General features: G+C 38.3%; 1 long non-coding RNA gene across 1 annotated transcript in view; it reads right to left on the bottom strand.

Annotated features, from left to right (window-relative positions):
• Positions 1 to 7,160, bottom strand: part of LOC146675477 (uncharacterized) — a 46,378-nt gene extending 39,218 nt beyond the window's left edge. The window contains exons 1-4 of the long non-coding RNA XR_014910282.1: positions 6,958 to 7,160; positions 5,251 to 5,432; positions 4,740 to 5,156; positions 4,030 to 4,186 (exon numbers count right to left, since the gene is read on the bottom strand). This is a non-coding gene — a long non-coding RNA (uncharacterized LOC146675477). The remainder of the gene's footprint in view (positions 1 to 4,029; positions 4,187 to 4,739; positions 5,157 to 5,250; positions 5,433 to 6,957) is intronic.
• Between the last annotated feature and the right edge of the window lie 507 nt (positions 7,161 to 7,667).

The raw sequence follows: 7,667 nt of genomic DNA on the forward strand, positions 1-7,667 counted from the left end.
ATATTGAGTTTTATAAGATAAAGCCATAAACATGTGTGTCTGAGTCTTCTATCAAAAGTTACAGCGATTTATATGAAGTTGTTCAAAAACGCTTTCTTTCGCCAAGACAATGCGTTTCTCACTGTTACATGCATTTGAATGGGAAACTCGCCTGAAAAAAAGTATAGGTTTTCATTATGTGAATAATTTTAAAATCTTAGCTCAAACGGCTGCAAAACCTGATTGCCCAGCACGGGGATATTGAGTTCTATAAGATAAAGCCATAAACATGTTTGTCTGAGTCTTCTATCAAAAGTTATAGAGATTTATATGAAGTTGTACGAAAATGCTTTCTTTCGCCAAGACAGTGTGTTTCTCACTGTTACATGCATTTGAATGGGAAACTCACCCGAGACAAAGTATAGGTTTTCATTATGTGAATAATTTTAAAATCTTAGCTCAAACGGCTGCAAAACCTGTTTGCCCAGCACGGAGATATTGAGTTCTATAAGATAAAGCCATAAACATGTTTGTCTGAGTCCTCTATCAAAAGTTACAGCGATTTATATGAAGTTGTTCAAAAACGCTTTATTTCGCCAAGACAATGCGTTTCTCACTGTTACATGCATTTGAATGGGAAACTCGCCCGAGACAAAGTATAGGTTTTCATTATGTGAATAATTTTAAAATCTTAGCTCAAACGGCTGCAAAACCTGTTTGCCCAGCACGGGGATATTGAGTTCTATAAGATAAAGCCATAAACATGTTTGTCTGAGTCCTCTATCAAAAGTTACAGCGATTTATATGAAGTTGTTCAAAAACGCTTTCTTTCGCCAAGACAATGCGTTTCTCACGGTTACATGCATTTGAATGGGAAACTCGCCTCAGACAAAGTATAGGTTTTCATTATGTGAATAATTTTAAAATCTTAGCTCAAACGGCTGCAAAACCTGTTTGCCCAGCACGGAGATATTGAGTTTTATAAGATAAAGCCATAAACATGTTTGTCTGAGTCTTCTATCAAAAGTTACAGCGATTTATATGAAGTTGTTCAAAAACGCTTTCTTTCGCCAAGACAATGCGTTTCTCACTGTTACATGCATTTGAATGGGAAACTCGCCTGAAAAAAAGTATAGGTTTTCATTATGTGAATAATTTTAAAATCTTAGCTCAAACGGCTGCAAAACCTGTTTGCCCAGCACGGGGATATTGAGTTCTATAAGATAAAGCCATAAACATGTTTGTCTGAGTCTTCTATCAAAAGTTACAGCGATTTATATGAAGTTGTTCAAAAACGCTTTCTTTCGCCAAGACAATGCGTTTCTCACTGTTACATGCATTTGAATGGGAAACTCGCCTCAGACAAAGTATAGGTTTTCATTATGTGAATAATTTTAAAATCTTAGCTCAAACGGCTGCAAAACCTGTTTGCCCAGCACGGAGATATTGAGTTTTATAAGATAAAGCCATGAACATGTTTGTCTGAGTCTTCTATCAAAAGTTACAGCGATTTATATGAAGTTGTTCAAAAACGCTTTCTTTCGCCAAGACAATGCGTTTCTCACTGTTACATGCATTTGAATGGGAAACTCGCCCGAGACAAAGTATAGGTTTTCATTATGTGAATAATTTTAAAATCTTAGCTCAAACGGCTGCAAAACCTGTTTGCCCAGCACGGGGATATTGAGTTTTATAAGATAAAGCCATAAACATGTTTGTCTGAGTCTTCTATCAAAAGTTACAGCGATTTATATGAAGTTGTTCAAAAACGCTTTCTTTCGCCAAGACAATGCGTTTCTCACGGTTACACGCATTTGAATGGGAAACTCGCCTGAAACAAAGTATAGGTTTTCATTATGTGAATAATTTTAAAATCTTAGCTCAAACGGCTGCAAAACCTGTTTGCCCAGCACGGAGATATTGAGTTCTATAAGATAAAGCCATAAACATGTTTGTCTGAGACCTCTATCAAAAGTTACAGCGATTTATATGAAGTTGTTCAAAAACGCTTTATTTCGCCAAGACAGTGTGTTTCTCACTGTTACATGCATTTGAATGGGAAACTCGCCTCAGACAAAGTATAGGTTTTCATTATGTGAATAATTTTAAAATCTTAGCTCAAACGGCTGCAAAACCTGTTTGCCCAGCACGGAGATATTTAGTTTTATAAGATAAAGCCATAAACATGTTTGTCTGAGTCTTCTATCAAAAGTTACAGCGATTTATATGAAGTTGTTCAAAAACGCTTTCTTTCGCCAAGACAATGCGTTTCTCACTGTTACATGCATTTGAATGGGAAACTCGCCTGAAACAAAGTATAGGTTTTCATTATGTGAATAATTTTAAAATCTTAGCTCAAACGGCTGCAAAACCTGTTTGCCCAGCACGGAGATATTGAGTTTTATAAGATAAAGCCATAAACATGTGTGTCTGAGTCTTCTATCAAAAGTTACAGCGATTTATATGAAGTTGTTCAAAAACGCTTTCTTTCGCCAAGACAATGCGTTTCTCACTGTTACATGCATTTGAATGGGAAACTCACCCGAGACAAAGTATAGGTTTTCATTATGTGAATAATTTTAAAATCTTAGCTCAAACGGCTGCAAAACCTGTTTGCCCAGCACGGAGATATTGAGTTTTATAAGATAAAGCCATGAACATGTTTGTCTGAGTCTTCTATCAAAAGTTATAGCGATTTATATGAAGTTGTACGAAAATGCTTTCTTTCGCCAAGACAGTGTGTTTCTCACTGTTACATGCATTTGAATGGGAAACTCACCCGAGACAAAGTATAGGTTTTCATTATGTGAATAATTTTAAAATCTTAGCTCAAACGGCTGCAAAACCTGTTTGCCCAGCACGGAGATATTGAGTTTTATAAGATAAAGCCATGAACATGTTTGTCTGAGTCTTCTATCAAAAGTTACAGCGATTTATATGAAGTTGTTCAAAAACGCTTTCTTTCGCCAAGACAATGCGTTTCTCACTGTTACATGCATTTGAATGGGAAACTCACCCGAGACAAAGTATAGGTTTTCATTATGTGAATAATTTTAAAATCTTAGCTCAAATGGCTTCAAAACCTGTTTGCCCAGCACGGAGATATTGAGTTTTATAAGATAAAGCCATAAACATGTGTTTCTGAGTCCTCTATCAAAAGTTACAGCGATTTATATGAAGTTGTTCAAAAACGCTTTATTTCGCCAAGACAATGCGTTTCTCACTGTTACATGCATTTGAATGGGAAACTCGCCCGAGACAAAGTATAGGTTTTCATTATGTGAATAATTTTAAAATCCTAGCTCAATCGGCTGCAAAACCTGTTTGCCCAGCACGGGGATATTGAGTTCTATAAGATAAAGCCATGAACATGTTTGTCTGAGTCTTCTATCAAAAGTTACAGCGATTTATATGAAGTTGTTCAAAAACGCTTTCTTTCGCCAAGACAATGCGTTTCTCACGGTTACATGCATTTGAATGGGAAACTCGCCTGAAACAAAGTATAGGTTTTCATTATGTGAATAATTTTAAAATCTTAGCTCAAACGGCTGCAAAACCTGTTTGCCCAGCACGGAGATATTGAGTTTTATAAGATAAAGCCATGAACATGTTTGTCTGAGTCTTCTATCAAAAGTTACAGCGATTTATATGAAGTTGTTCAAAAACGCTTTCTTTCGCCAAGACAATGCGTTTCTCACTGTTACATGCATTTGAATGGGAAACTCACCCGAGACAAAGTATAGGTTTTCATTATGTGAATAATTTTAAAATCTTAACTCAAACGGCTGCAAAACCTGTTTGCCCAGCACGGGGATATTGAGTTTTATAAGATAAAGCCATAAACATGTGTGTCTGAGTCTTCTATCAAAAGTTACAGCGATTTATATGAAGTTGTTCAAAAACGCTTTCTTTCGCCAAGACAATGCGTTTCTCACTGTTACAAGCACATATTTTCTCTGCTTTGTCTAACCTCTGCAGAGCCTCTGTCAAGAAAAACATATCTGTAAGCATAAAACAAATATACATTTCATAACACGTCACTGGACAAACCTCGGTCAGTTGATTTCCTCTGTGCAGTGCAGACGAACATCAGTCAGCAAGTCAAGGCTGTGAGATGGACTGGTGTCCTTTGTGACTCTGCTGGTTCTTCTGAGGAAACACCACCGTCTCTCCACACCGTCACCATCTGTGAGCACAAACTGCTGCTCTGCCAGCATGTAGGAATCACATATCACACACACAGGGGTGAAGAAACATTAGAGCTCAACTTTGGATACTTTAGATCTAAACAGATCAAACTAGCTCTTAGTTTCAACAATCAGTGAGCAGACAAACAATGATACCATACTGATTCTATATGAATACAATATGGTATTTTCAATACAGGTGTCAAATTAATTTATTAAAACTAATACAGATATATGTATATATATTTTTTTGATAAATTCGTTTGCTAAATTATAAGAATATATATATATTTTTTTTCATTTAACTATTGCAACTGAAAGAAATTAAATATTGAACAAAAATATATTGTCACATTCTGAGCATGCTCAGCATGCTGAAAGACTTGAAGTTGCTACAGATTTTAAGAAGTGATAATTATAGGGAAAAAACTTCTCTTTTTCTTCTGTTTAATCAAACATTTGATGCCTTAGATGTCTCAGTCCTATAGCATTCTGCAACTACAACTAAGCTGAAGCTTGGATTTGGCTGCAGGTGCCCCTGTACATCCTTCTCAGCAGCACACATGTGGGTACCATTTAATCACACTTCTTCCTGAGCTTTGCTTCATCACAAGACCAAAGGTGGCATCCCGTGTCACAGTCTTATCATCATCCAGAAGAAACATTTGAAGAAACATCATGGAGAAGAAACATTTACGCGCCTCCTGGTTTTGCTTTCTGATCCTGCAAAAAGACTGAGGACAACAAAGCCCAGAGAACACGAGATACACAACATCCAACATTCAGACTCAACAGCCTCCATAAATGAAGAGCACCAGGTTGGTTCAGTTATAGTAGATATGAGCATACTTCACATTACTGGGTATGAATAATAATCAAGAGACAAACTTTGAAGATGCAGAGCATGATGTCCCATCATCAGACTGTAAACAAACATCCACCAGGCTTCTTTGTTGGATCTCCTATCAGGGATCAGTAGCGTGTATTAACCTGTGGATCAGCAGTCACTGAAATATTACTGTTTCAGATAAGAAATCTAGCACATAAAAGCCAGGGTAGGAGGGATCTCTGCAAACTGACTTACCTCTGCAAGTGTGAAGCTCAACAAAAATCTGACTCTCCAGTCACTGACAAACAAAAACCTCCAGCTGGGAGATAGAAAACGCTGTCTGGGTCTTGCTGGATGTTGCTGGTCAGAGTCCACACATTAGCAGAGTGCTTCTTGGTCCCACTGACCCATGTGGACAGTGACTGTGGAGAACTGTTCTGGAAAACATAAAAGAGAATTAAAATAACAAAAAGCCAAAGAGGATTTCCACAAAGACTATCTTGGAATCAGCAATCAAAAAAAACACTGGTTCATATTTCAATTAAATATGAACAGATTCCTTAAATGTACGCAGTTCAGATCTGATTTAATTTAATTTCCTTCACACAGCACATTCGTCCAGGCTGACAGGTAAACATAGAATTAATCTCAGGTAACATGACTCATAGTAGAGATTCAGTAAGAAAGATTGCAGGCTCTAATATTATTACCACACAATCCAAGGACACACCAACAGCTCAGATTTCTAGAACTATTTAAACAAATGTCTTTTGAATATTCAATTCAGTGGGGTGGGGGGTGTCGTGGAATTTTTTAAATAAAGTCTGCAACACAGAAAGAGCTGTGATCAAGCTATTTATTACTGCGCACAGGAGAGCAAACACACATCAAACATTACAGTTCAGTCATGTCAGCTCTGCCACAGAAGTTGTGCTCCTACTCCTTTATGCATTCCAAGGAAGAGGGAGGAAGTTACAAACTGATCCTACCACACTTCACGTGTCTCGCTATGAAACCTAACGGATCAGTGGTTATGCTGTTTTGTGCCCTTGGCCTTATCAGCACCTGTAAAGGGAGTTGTTTTCTCAAACTGCTGAAGTAAGTTCATCTAGTTTTAGAACCTTTCACTGAACAGTCTATAACAGTGTCATAAGCACTTAAATACTTTAAATGAGAATAACAGAAAATTTCTATTACAGGAGCTAGAGCCTGTCCCAGTAGTCATAGGTAGAGCACACCTGGACAGGTCACCAGTCTGTCAGAGGACTAACACAGATGCAGCCTGACTCAATCCTAAATGTTCAGCACACAGAGACACAGAGGTGCTGTTTAAAGTTTAGTGTTAACTTGAGTCACTGATCATTTGCAGTATTACAGAGTCTGGCAGTCTTTGCATGATGTCAACGTCACTGTACGTTTCTAGCTGACTCTCAGGTGTGACAGGTGTGCCAGCAGGAAAGAGTAATAATAGCCTGCATCCTGAGGTTTTTCATGCAGGATTAAAGGAGCCAGGCTTTGTTCACACAGCTAGGATTGTATTTTACATTGACCCTGGGTCAGTATAAGTATCATACAGTTTAAACGAAGCACTGAAACTTGCACATATTTATTACAGATGCACTGAAGCCAATCGAGATATTTGCTGTCAGTCTGTGGCTGCGATTAAACAGTTTACTGGAAACTTTATTAACTAGTAACTTCGTCAGTCATAACAGAAGCTAATATTTCTGTGCTAACATCGTTTAAACAGTAACAGCTTTACTCCAATATAAGCTAACGTTTACACCGTAACTTTAAGCTAGCACCATAAAGACGGTAAAACACGTAATAACATCTACAAATGCATCTTAAAGCTGTTATATTAGCACTCGGTGTATTACTAACATAAGCACATTAACATTATTGACACTCGCTGACTTTTAATAGTCGTTCTATAAATGCTGTCCGTTTAAACGGTCTTACCTGTAAACACTGCTGTATCCACCGGATTCCAGCCAGAGTGAATTCTGGAGTCTTCCCACGCTCCTGTTAGTGATCCTCCATCTGGATGGATGATAACAACCTTCTGAACAATCTAGCAGGAGCTGGTCCATATCTATGGGACTGATTTGTGCTAATAACGCCCAATTGTATGGACTGATAACAGCCGAAGCGGGTGAATAAAGTCACCCAGTCGCTAGCTGTGCCATTACCCAGCATACACCAGCACAATATTAGGCACAGCACCACCATAGACATTTTCAGTGGTTTTGAATGCAGGACATGGTTATCTTACCTTGTAAAATGCATGACAATAAAACAGCTAACCACCATTGTGTGTGTATGTGCATGTGTGTGCGTGTGTGTGTGTGTGTGTGTGAGAGAGAGAGAGAAAGAGAGAGGGGGGGGAGAGATCAAAGGCGTGCGTTTATGTTTTTTCTTGATCAAGAGTGTGCCTCCTCTCTCTTATTGGATATGGTGTAGCATGTTTATTCAGGTGCACCTTTGAAGTCTATGAGAATACTTTGCAGCCTGGTCTGAGTGGTCATTTCTGCACAGACACAATGAAGCGTGCACTCAGTTTAGAGGAGGCTGTTGCTGCAGTTTTGCACTCTCCACAAGCAGTGGAGATACTTCTGACAGCGAAGAAGAATTTTTGCCAGGCACCGAGGAGCTTTGCAGCTCATGTGCGG

The sequence above is a fragment of the Rhamphochromis longiceps genome, linkage group LG3 (assembly GCF_057381845.1).
Source record: "Rhamphochromis longiceps isolate RC_006_pf linkage group LG3, R_longiceps_female_GT1.1, whole genome shotgun sequence".
Lineage (NCBI taxonomy): Eukaryota > Metazoa > Chordata > Actinopteri > Cichliformes > Cichlidae > Rhamphochromis > Rhamphochromis longiceps.